Consider the following 13,283-nt stretch of genomic DNA (forward strand, 5'->3'; position numbering starts at 1 on the left):
CGTGCCCTGGCACCGCGGTGTTTGCTAGAAAGCTCGCTGCTTTTGCTTGCCCACTTCCTCCACCGGCTGCCTCTTTCCAAAGAAATGCTTAGCAGCCCTTCCGCCAGGTAGAGGATGTGGACCGCTGCAGTCCGGGTACAGAGGATAGGTCCTGAGTTTAATAACCATTTTCCCCAAGACCCTGCACAACTCCAGAAACCCAGCCTCTGAATTTGGGGAGCTCTGGCCTAGAAGCCCAACCTGTGCCGCTCCGAGTTGAGAGATGGGGTGCAAGTGTCGCCCACGCAGATCTAGCAGCGTAGCAATGCCGCCCCCTGCTGGTGCCCTACGGAGCCGAGTCCCCAAAATGGAGACACTCGGCCAAAGGCCAGGCTTTCTTAGCTTAGGCAGGGCCCAGGCCAAATTGGATTGAGGGACTGAAGCAGCCCGGGACCCCTACGTTGTCCTTATAACCCCACCGCTTTCTTTCAGGACGTGTCCAACCATGAACGCTGCCTAGCAACACATTTCATATATATGAAAGTGTGTGCGTACGTGTGTGTGACAATTCAACACCCTCCTGAGTGATATGATTGCATCTGTGAGCCACTACTTCCAACCTGAGCTCTTTCCACACACCTCACAGCCTCCAAGTCAAGACGAAGGTATTCCATGCCATAGAGACTTGGAAACAAAGGGATTAAGAGGTAATGAGAGCCTCCTAAATTCACAACTATTAAGTTGTGGGGTCAGGCCTTGCACCTACCTCACACCCATTTGACTGTGAATGCTGTTTAGTCTTCATTGCCTGAATGAGACGTCCCTGGCTTAGTTCTTCCTTCTCAGTGGAAACTGAGGCAAGCACTGTGGGGAGAGGGCCAGCGGGAGAGGAGAGTACTGTGGATGCAGCTCAATGTTTGCCTAGCTCTGAATTTAATTCCCGTACACACACACACACACACACACACACACACACACACACACACACACGGGGGGGGGGGGGTGGAGGAGTGGAGGGGAGGCAGACAGAATGAAAGACTGAGATAATGAAAATATTTTTTGATAGATTGTCAGGAAATTTTTTCTTCAAAGGCTGATAAGAATTTTGCATTTTCTTAAGATAACGTCAAAGTTGCTGGTCGTATATTAAATACACTGCATTGGGGGAAAAAAAACACAATAGTTTAGCCCCACTCTCATTACTTTGTGCTGTATTTCAAGCTTCCATCAGAAAGAGTGAGAGAAATAAAGCCCAAAGTGGAGTAGCCCACGAATGGGATGAATACTTTGATCACATCTGCAACGTGTCCTGTGGGGCTGAAGAGATCTTCAACTTAATTAGAAAGCTGCCCCGCCCCCCCCCGCCCCCCGGCGGGGGGGGGATCCCGACAAGAGGGCCCAGCCAGGGCTTGCACTGCACTGGCAGTGACTGCAGCCTCTTCTCTAGGTGGGGACCTTGTCCTCAGAAGTAGATACCCTTCTCCATACAGCTACTCCCATGGCCTCTCCCGAGAACAGGAAACTTGGCTGAGAAGTAGGAGCAGGTCATGGAGGGCCTGCTGTGCACACCATGTGCTGAGAGCGAGAGTCCATGCCACGGGTGGGGAACACCCCATTTCCTCCTAGCCAGCAGGAGAATTCTTTGTGGATAACACTTCTTTAATAATAGAGCATTCCCCAGTGTCGGGCATGAACTAGACCCTCCTGCCTGCCTCCCACACTGGGACATCTGGGGCAACTCACTCTTGGCAGCTCCAGGGAAGGCAATTGAATTATTGGATTAATATATGCCTGATGCACAGAGGCTACTTGTTACACAGTGCTGAATGGAAGCATATGGTCTTCATTGTCCCTCTTTTCTGTCATCAAACTGAGGTAATATTTATATTCTGGAAAGTTGCAGCCACCCTTACACGAAACTGCAGAGTTTGCAATTGTGAAGCACTAGCTTGCTTTCTGTAGATAGCCAATGGAAGTATTCAATGAGAAAGTCTGTATTTCCCAGCACATTCACAGCCAGGACACTTAGCACAGTTATTCTGATATTAGAGTCACATGCACTTGGCTTTTGGAGAAAGGATAGAAGGTTTTAACTTCTAGGCTTATTTGTTAATTTTTTTTTCTCCTTTAAAATGGAAAAAAAAAAAAGAAGACCATTGGCAATATCATGCCATGAAATGATAAACTAAAGCCACCACAGGAGCTGGAGAGATGGCTCAGCAATTAGGAGCACCTATTGCTCTTGCAGAGAACCCCTTCATATTTATACCCCCAGTTCAGTTAATAGCACCCACATCAGGCAGCTCACAACTACCTGTAACTCCATCTCCAAGGGATCCAAGAGCCTCCACGGGCACCTGTGCTCACATGAAATACACAGACACACATAGATATACATAACTGAAAAAAATTCTAGAAGTATTAAAGCCACCAAACTGAAATAATGTATTCGGGCTGCTTCCTTAGCATATTTAGACTGTTCCCTGAGCAAGCAAAAGATCTTTATCTGAAAAATTTAATGGAAAGCTTAATATAGATTTTTGAGGAAAGAATATCATTTACAACTATTTGTTCTTGACTTGCAACTTATAGTAACAATCAGCCTGGACTTAACACAATAAGAAAAAGTTCAGTTTTGGCTTTAATATTATTGAATTTGCTAGTATGCAACAGAGTGTGTGCTCAGTACTTTAAATCTCATTTTTAAACTATTCTCCCCAAGGCACAGCTTTGCATATTCTCTCCGTATTTTCTGGATTGGAAAAGCAAAGCATTGGAAGGTCAAGTTTCTTAGAGAGGTGGGTCCTTCATGTCTGGGAGTCTCTCGAATTCTATGGGTTGACCTTCTTCCTGTCTTCTGCTACTCTTTTCAAACTTGGAATTGACCTGGAATTGTCTTCGACTTATTTCTTTCCAAGTAGGAGAAGTTCTACCTGGCATAATGTTGGGAACTTAAGTCTTTAAATCAGAATCAACTGCGAAGAGTCAAACTGCACCATGACTGGACTGATGGCTTCCTCTATGCATGGACCGAGAGCTAGCAAGCCAGCAGCCTCACGGGAAGCGTGCAGAAACCCCCCACAAAGGGAAACACAGTGGGAGGCTTGGAGATTGGCCCCAGGACACTGAGCAGTGGAGCCATTTTTCTCTTCTTGTTCTCTCTGATTCCTATCTTTCCCAAAGATGACTTCAAAAGATAAGAAGTAAACAAACAGGAAACAATTTCCCAAGCTCAGACCCAGCAGCAGAGGGAAACAAAGAATCCAGAAAGCCAATATTAAGACTCTAACTTCCCTCTCACAGCCCTCTGGTAATTCTTCCTCCCATAACCACGCTGCTCTCTTGGTTTTTCCACACCAGCTACTCACTTCTCTTCATGATCTTCCAATTTTTGCTGCTTCTACCCTTTGGCCATTTCCACCAACGGTAGTGTGAATGTAGGAGCACACTGTAGCGATGACAAAAGAGTGTCCGTGTCTGTGGTGTGAACTCTGACCACCTGCCTCATTCAGAGGGCAAGTCTCAGTGATTTATGACAGTGAGGGACACCAGTTTCCTTTTCCAAGCATGAACACACATGTGCCATCTCACAGAGACCCTGAGACCTCTTTGCTCCCCAGTTGTCAGTGGTGGAGTAGCCACTGATGGCAATGCTCTATGTAGAAGTTAAAATTCACAGAGAGATCTGTTTATAAGAGAAATAAATGGTGCTTGTAAAAAGATTTTTATTTTGATTCTTCAAGGAAATAAGAAATGTTTCAAAGACTATCAACATCCCAGGATATAACATTTCTAAGTTATTTCAAAATTATGTTCTAAGTTATTACTTAATATATTATTAGTAACTACATTACTTACTTTCTGTTGCTGTGATAAAATACCATGACAAAGTCAATTTAGAGAAGGAAGGATTTATTTTGGCTTATGGCTCTAGAGGGCTCATCATGGTGAAGAAGCATGGCAGCCAGCAGGCATGGTGGCCAGTGCAGGAAGCTGAGTGATCATACCTTGAATGGCAAGCACAAACCTGAAAGAGTAAACTGTATATAGTGAGGTTTTTTACTCTCCAACCCTGCCACCAGTGACTTCCTCCAGCAAGGATGGACCACCTAAGTCTCCCACAAACAGCACCACCAACTGAGGACCAAGTATTCAAATTCTGGAGAATCTGATGGACATTTCTTATTCAAACCACCACAGTAACCAATAACAATTACCAAAATGATAACAATTATAATTTTCCTCTATATTACCTCCTTTTTATCTTCAGAACTCTTCTGCTGGTTCTAATTTTTCAAATGAGGATAGACTAGGTGGTTTCTGCCATGTTTGTAAAACTAGTCATGGAAGAATTAAGGTTACACAATTTCCCTTAGTTGCCACAGTTCTGAGTTTTACACTTGTGTTAGTAGACTGAAAACCATGGGTGCTCATTTATGTTTGGAAAGACCCTATAGCTACTCAGAGGGCCCTTTGACTTGGCTGCATCTTACTATTGGATTTCTAAACATCTTATTAAAAATGTCATTTTCTAAGGTGTTATTTTTCAATTATTCCTTTGCTCTATCTTACCACAGAAAAATAACTCCATTCACAGTTGTAAATCAATGAACTGAAGAAAATCCATGACCAGGTACCAATACTGTTGAAACAACTAATGACATCACATTAAAGCCAAACTCAATACCAATTGTCCCATAATAGAATTCTTCATCAGAGAGATCAGCCAGTATTTTTCTGGTACTGATGCTGCTATTGATGCTGATTAAGCCAATGTTTCTTCCTGTTTGGACATCTTGGTGAAATGCTTACTGTTTCAATCAGACTTATAAGTCCCATGGACCAGATGATTGTCCTTACTCCAGACAAGAGAGATATTCAAATTTGATATTCATTTGGTGACATACAAACTAGAAATATACATGTTACCTTCCCAAATACCAGGTGTGAGGAAATGAGCTGTTATTTTATGCTACAGTACTTTTCTTCCATGTGCTTATACTGAAAGATGCTGAACTACTCTGACAAAAGGATGATGCTTACGTTATGGAACACAAGAAACATTGTGGAGGATAGTAAAATCGGTTACACTCGATCATTCTTCCTTTTTAAGATGAATTCATCCCCAAGTATTTGCAACCCTTGCCTTGTGGAAAATGAGGCCATCTTCTATGAGTAGGTTCATTGTATCTTGACATGTATCAGCCAGTTCTTACCTGGAACTTGGGTTGATATATTGAATGCCCACTCACTGTAAGCTGCTTTCCTTTACATAAGATTTCAATGTTCAAAAGATATGCTCACAAATGCTAAACAGTCGTTACATTAGTCCATTTTGCTAATTGTTGACCAAACAAAGTAGCTAAGGCTTGGCACTTTGTAAAGAAAGGAGCTTAGTTAACTCACTGTTTGGAATGCTAAAACGGAGAAATTCTGGTATCTGAGGCCATTTATTTGACTCCTGGAGAGGGCCTCTTGCTGGGCCACAGAATGGAATACTGCTTCATTGGGACAGGAGTGCTTATGCAGGAGACCTTGAAGACCTGAAGCCAGAGGGATTGTGTAGCACGAATCTTAAAAGTTCTTATTAATAAAAACAAACCTGGAGCCAGGTATTGGGGTGAATGCTGAAAGGTCAGAGAAGCATAACAGGCCACAGTTAACCTCACTTTGCCAGTTCCTCAGCTGATCCTGTTTCCTCAGACTGGAAGCCTCTGAGTCCTCATCCAAATAGAGCTTAGCTGAACTGCTGCTCAAAAGCCTAAAAGCTTAACCAGGCCAAAAGCTTCTAGTTTCTGGTTTTCATGCCTTATATACTGCCATCACTTCCTGGGATTAAAGGCATGAGTCACCATGCCTGGCTGTTTCCAGTGTGGCTTTGAACTTACAGAGATCCGGGTGGATCTCTGCCTCCCAAGTGAAAGGATTAAAGGCATGTGTGCCACCATTTTCTGGCCTCTTATGTCTGTCTAGTGGCTGTTCTGTTCTCTGACCCCAGATAAGTTTATTAGGGTGCACAATATTTTGGGGAACACAATATCACCACAGGATTGACTCAAGGCTTAATCATCTTCCACTGTACCTTCCTCCTAAAGGCCTACTACTCAAACTCCACCATACTGGAGCTTTGGCCTCCAATCACTCAAGCTTTGGAGAGACAACTGCAGACCATATCTAAACTCTAACACCCATTTACCAGCACCAGTTTTATACACTTAATCCGGAGAATGTATGAGGTAAATCAATGGAAACTGTGGAAGACACATTTATTTACCCTATACCTAAGTCATTTACTATGTCAAACATGCATGCACTGCCTTGTGTGATATTTGAGAAAAATTAGCACGGACTATGGTTACCAATTAAAAATTGTTTTTCAGGCTTTTTGAAAATTTGAGTACAAAACTTACGTAAACAATTTTTGAACCTACTAAAATGCAGAACATTGATTAAAAATAATATTCTTCAAATTAGTAAGATTTGACAAGCCTAAGGTCCTTAGGTATGAGTAGAAAAACTACCTGCAGACTCGCTGTATGTTGTTACTCAAAATGCCAACATTAATTTTACTAATATGATTCAAGGAAATTCTAATTTATGCTATTAACCAAAGCAAAGGATTCAAAACATGGGGAACTGTGCATTAGCTGAGAAGTAAAGAGAAGAGTTGTTGATATGTACACCATAAAAACATCTTACAAGGGAATTAGCTTCCACCAAGCCTCTATCAGGATCTCTAAGGATTAAAAGGGGATAGGGTTAATACTCCCAAGAAAACTAACTGAAGTTTATATAAATAAGATATCCCTGTAAGGTGGTACAAGCACACTTTCCAGGTTTTGAAACTTGTGACTAGTGAAAGAATTGAGTAATTCATCAGCATGACAAACTGGCATTTTTAGTTTATCTTACTATAAATGCCTATTAGAATATTAGAAGAGAAAAAAATAAGGCAACTGGGAGCCAAAGTTACCTTTTAAGTTTTAATTACTGTGCCTAAGAGATCCATGAAACAAAAATGTCTCTGATCTGCAAGCCCCTTACCCAAGGACAGATAGTTCCTGAAATGCTGGAGGCTATTGTGTCTGAGAAATAACAAGCCATCTGTTTTCACTCCCCTAGACAATTATGTTTGACCCATCTGTGCATGTTCACATGTGGGTGGGAGGTTCACAGGCTAGAAATATATCAGGCTATATGCTTGACCCTGACTGGATGTAGGCTGGAGGTACATCAGGATGTATGCTTGTCCCTGATTGGATCTGGGGAAATGCAATGAATTACAGGTTTTCCTTCTTAAGCCCTTGCAAAACTCCTTTCTGGGCCATTTCCTGGGAAACTGGATATGGGCCTGACCAAAGATCATCCACTAATTTAATTAAATACTTATTTAGTTTTTTATACTTTATAATTATAAAATTATTTAATTAAAGCTTGTTTCAAATTTGGCTTTAAATTGTGGTAGCGGTCTTATTTCGATCAGTGGGATTAACACTAAGACTCTGTGTTGGCTTCCCAGCATTGAAAAAACAACCTTAAAACACTCATACAAGAGATATCATTAACAGTAATAATTTTATTCAACTTTGAAATTTACTGTAAAATATTTTAGTTAGATTTAATTAGTGCATTGAACCATGTTTTAGTTTTTGAGGGGTTTATTATGTTTGATTTTTGCTTTGTTTTGTAGATAGGCTGTCACATTATTATTGAGGCTCCCTTCGGACCCATTCATTGTGCAGCCCACATCAAGGTTGAGACTCGGTAAGAATATGAATAGAATCATCAATATAACCATTTTGAGGAATTTTGGGAACCAGTAAGATGGGTACTACTGGGAACAACACCTAGTATGTGTACTTTAGGGAACATTCCCCTAGAGCTGGACTGAGAAGACATCAGCACGAGACTTTCATAGAGGACAGATTGGACAAGCCCTCGGCAGGCTCAGGAACCACCCAATTGTGCATCTGGAGCTGGAGGTCAACCTAATGCTCATGCGCAGAGGGCAACAAGGGTTGAGGGAGAAGCACAAACCACACAGGTTCTCACAGGGGACCAGGCCTGTGGGGCATCAAATCTCAGACTCTGAGGAGTTCTCTCTCAGGCATTCATCTTGAGTGTCTTATAAAGTTGTCTTTTTCTAAGCCCCACCTGAACTCAAAGGCAGATATATTCTGAATCTCCATCTTCCCCTGGCTGCTGGTCAAGAATACACAGATATCTGCTTAAAGATCTAGGGCTGCTGGGCCACAAATAGTGACTTTCAGTCATTAGCACACAAGTGCTTACAGGCCCTTCAACAGTACTTTCCTTGTGCAAAAACCAGAAAGTTACCTATGATCTTTGTGTCATGAAGAGCCTCCAAAGCTGGGGTGTGAATGACTCAAGAATATGCAACCCTGTAATTAAGTTCTGAATCAACGAAAGTTCCTCCAGTGTGGGAGCTAGCTCTACCAGTAATCTCCCACAGACCACTGCCTTTCTGTAGGGCTCAGTCGCTTTGATCACTACTACTACAACTTTTCAGATGTCTCTGAATCCTCAGCATCTGTGTAACTCAACTCTATCTTTTCTCCATCTGTCTCAGCAAAGTGGTGACATGTAGAATTTTTCAAAGTCAAAGGGACTCAATACTAAACCCAAAATGAAAAGGTTGTCATTACAGACATGATGAATCCTATAAAGTCACATTTGTCAACTCTAAGTTCTTGATCCTAAAATTAATGTGATCCAGCCTCAAAACACTATTTCCTGGTGTAGCCCCTCCTCCCACAGGGAGGAAATCTTGCCTGTTACTTGAACAAAGTTTTTTAGGCAGCATCTTTTTTCTTCATGTTTCTAAGTGTGGTTGATGTATGACAATGGGATGAGATAAATAATTAAAAAAGGAAGATCTGTTTAAACCAGGAAGGTCAAGAAATACCTATTTGTATTTAAAAAAAAGAAAGAAAAATGAAAAGCAAGAACTAAAAGAGAAGTAGCTCCCAGCTATGAGAAGTCAGGGAGTGGTCCTGGCCTAGAGAGCAACTTGTACCCAGGCAAGCAACAATCTGATATGCTAGAGGAACTGAAACGAACTGTATGGAACCAGAGCACCAAGAGGAAGGGGGGGGGGGGTGGTGGTGACATGAGATTAGATTAAAGAGAAAGTCAAAGGTCAGATCTCATAGGCTATAGTGAAGAGTTGGATTTTATGTAAGTTCAAGAAGTCATTGATGACTATAAACAGGAATAAAGTGATTTCTCTTTAGAGATCATTCTTACCTCTAGATGCAGTTAGGAATTGAGAAGAGAAAAATAGAAAGACTAGTTAAGTGGTCAGTGTTGATCTGGGTAAAGAATGAGTCTAGGCTGGATTTCTTGTGGATCACAGCCTATAAGGATTATACAGTCCTTTGAATGGTTTTACCCTGAATAACTAATAAAGCAGAATAATGCACAATATTAAGCATATAAAATCATTTTACCCCTTCCTCATATTGCTTATTATTTTCATGCATCTAAGTATGCACACACAAATACACAGCTCTGCTGTGCAGCAACTTAAAGCAAAGGAACCAACAAAGGTCCCTTCAAACATTTTGTATAGAGTCAACTAGAAAAAGACACAACGAGAAAGGAGAGAGGATTATGTGCTATATTGTATTGCACTTTAAAGTAGCACATTTGAGGTTAATATTAATTATTGACTTGACAGAATCAAACATTACCAGAGAAACAAGCCTCTGGCCATGCCTGGGAGGGATTATCTTGCTAAAGTCAGCCTCTGGACTGCTTATGAAGGGTTATTTTGACAAGTTTAACTGAGGTATGAAGACCCTTACTAAAAGTGGGTGGAATAATTCTTTGGGTTTGGGTTCTGAACTAGATCAAAAGGAAAAAGAGAGCTGAACATTTATCTCACTCTGCTTCCTGATTAGGAATACGATGTGACCAGCTGCCTCAGGCTGTTGACTCCATAACTCCCTCTGCAAGAGTGTGCCAGAACCAACTCTCCCTTAAACTACTTTCTGTCAGGGTGTTTTACCACAGCAATGAGACAGATAATTAAGACGATAGTTCTTATATTTATACATTAGTTCTTCTTTAAAATGTGATTTACAGTAACTTTTGACTGTTAAAAAACATAGTAAATTTGTACCATTAACACAGGAAAATAGTATACAACTATCATTTGTTTTTTTCATCTTAGAGTACTTGTAGAGTATTGTAATATACACTGATAGTCACCAGTAGGTAACTCATTCACCTTTCAGTAAGATAATACTTTCCTAGAATATTGACTATTTCCAAAAAGTTTCTTGTATGGGAGGAAATTTTAAATCTTACATTTATTTAGGCCTCATTCTTTCTGGGGTCCCAAGTCTAGCTTTGTTGAATTTTCTCACAATATAGTCTAGACTGTTCAGTCTCATGTATCACGTTATGACTATTCAAAGTGTTCAAAAATTTCATCATCACCACTGTAATAAAAATGTATAATGCACTGGGTTAAATACGATGCATCGGTTTAATTTTGTTTAATATAAAACAGAATGACTTCTCTTAGAGGAGGTCATCTTAATGAGTCTCTTTACCCAAATGTACTGGAGCACATTGGATTTGACCTGATGACAAATAGATTTATAATAAATCATCACTGAAAATCAAAAATGGGCCTTGCAAAGAAAGAAGACACATCATGAGCAGTTAGCAGTTGCACACACCCTCTAATTACAAAGCATGCCCTTACCACAGGTACTTCCTACTGTGCTGACTGCAAGAAGTCTTTCCATTTTATACACAGAAGCACACACCCTCTGTCTACAAACATGTTAAGACCCATATGGTCAAACAACCCATTTACAAATTGTTAGATGGGGCCAGCAGCAGCTCCCTACTCCCTCAGGCATTTGAAGAAAGCAACTTTACTATTTTTAACACCTTTCTTCTTCCAGGGGTCGCTCTGATCCCTGTCCTAACAAATCTTTCTTCTCCTATCCAACACCAGTCTTCCTTTGGAATAGGTGGCAACTAAAGACTACAGCTGTATTTAATTTGATTTTGATTTGTTGGAGATGGAATCTCCTATGTAGCTTTCACTGTCCTAGATCTCACAGAGGTTCACCAGCCTCTACCTTCCAAAGTCATCCACCAACATGTCCTACTTGCAGCTGTATTTTAATCGTAGATTCTTTAAGATCTTCCATGGCAAGATAGATAGATAGATAGATAGATAGATAGATAGATAGATAGATAGATAGTGTTCAATGGTAGAAGAATCAAATTCCATGGGAATCATTTCCAGTTGTCTTGGAGATGCCTGAGCCATTGGTTCTCAACCCAGACCACCCAGGTAAAGGCAATAACCAATACTCCATACAATACTCCATACTGCAGCTACCCGGTAAGTCCAGCCTGCCTGCCTAACTGTGCTGTTGACTCTACTGCTAGCCACTCCTATGCCAGATAAACCACAGAACATCAGCAAGTAAGGCCCTGAAAGACAGAGCAGCTTTGTAATTGTCCATCTGTTTCTTCATTCTCAAACCTCACCACCCTGTTAGCTCTTCTCCAGAATTTCAGTTTGTTCTTTGTTATTCACTGAGGAAGTCTGGTACATTTGAAAGCTTCCTCTTAGAGCAGATAAGACTAACAGTTTGGGGGCCAAGTAGGATTAATTATCAGGAAGCTGTTGATAGTTCATCACTGACCTGTAAAAGCCCGTAAGAATATGGTTGACTAAAATAATGAGGTCTATTTAAAGTTTGGGTCACATAATATGTCATTAAGGATCACATTATTTCAGCAAAGAAAATCTTGCAGGGAGCTCTCCTCTTAAAAGAAAATAGCTTTTCTGTTGGAAAGTTTCCAAACCACACCATTGCAAAACCCAAACACTTCAAACCATTGGACACTAATGTTTAACCGTGTCTTCCTAGGTATCTTAAAAACCTTTTCCTTGATGATTATTTTTTGTTGTTGTTGAAATCCAGGTGGAATTTGTCATTTAATCCCAATTTGAGTATACTTTCATTGCCTAGAGGTTAATGTTTTACACCTTCCCCGATGGAGACTGTACCCTACCAAGTTCCCTATGATTAGAGGAAAGTATAATCAGCATTTCATAGAGTTGGGGAACACAGTGAAGGGCAGGGCTGGCCCAAGGCCTGATTGTGAAATGCCTGAACAGTCTAAGGCCCTTGTCTCCTTAGTGTTATTTAGCTCTTTCTCTGTCTTCTAATCTTCTGTTCATTCACTTTGAACTGTGTTAACCATCTGAACTTCAGTTTCTTCCTGTGGTGGGTCTCACTGAGATGATGAAGCATGCTAGCTGATATAGAGTGGGGTTTCAAAAGGTGCCCATCATCATCCTCATCCTTGGCTTCATCTTTCCAACATAGCCTCTTCCTCAACAATGTGCTACTGTTGAGGTAAGTGTCTCCCAAAGGCCCACGTATTGAAGTCTTGGTTTTGTAGCCCATGGCAACATATCTGAGATCTCAGGAGTAAGGGGTACTTATTGGTCTATTGCACAATGACGGTGCTTAAAGGAACATTTGCTTTGTAGTAATTTCATTCTTAGCAACAAACATTTTCTAAACACAGGATTATGCCTCTAATTCTGATGTTTTAGGCCCCCATAGCAGGTGGAAAAGGACTGTGATGTGGATGTGGAAAGTGATGATAGCTACCTGTTCACTAGACAAACTTTATAAAAAACTGCAACACCCTGAGTGAAACATAGGAGCTAGACAATGTGCTGGACCAGCTTCTACAGGAACTAGTAAGTCCAGATTGGGTCAACCCCAAGACCACTTCCCTGGAAAGCCAGAGGTCTGCATTCTGTTGCCTGCCTCCTGCCACCAACCATTCATTGACAACTCTGTTTAGTTTCTATTTCCTTACAGAATGTTTTGGCAAGAGAGTTATCAAGATTTTTGGAATCTTCCTATACAGGTATAGGGCCCCCTTTGGGCCCTAAATTCATACAAACATAAATATTTACTGGATATGATAAAAGGAATTACCCCAAAGTATGCACTTTTAAGAGCTAGCTGTGATGGTTACTCTTGATGACCAACTTGATGGTGCTAAGAAGCATCAAGGAGATTAGTAAAGCATACCTGTGGGTGTGACTCTGATGCTATGTCCAGAGAAGATTCACTAAGGGTCAATACTTGCCCTGCACGGGGTGACAGGATCCTACAACAAGAAAGCTGGGTGGAATGACAGGGTGAACAGAAAGCAAGCATGCATGCGCAGGTTTTTCTCTCTTAGCTTTCTGGCCACCGTATGAGCAAATGTGAACCACCACATCA

This window comes from Peromyscus californicus, unplaced genomic scaffold (assembly GCF_007827085.1).
Source record: "Peromyscus californicus insignis strain IS unplaced genomic scaffold, ASM782708v3 Scaffold_11__1_contigs__length_118956290, whole genome shotgun sequence".
Classification (NCBI taxonomy): domain Eukaryota; kingdom Metazoa; phylum Chordata; class Mammalia; order Rodentia; family Cricetidae; genus Peromyscus; species Peromyscus californicus.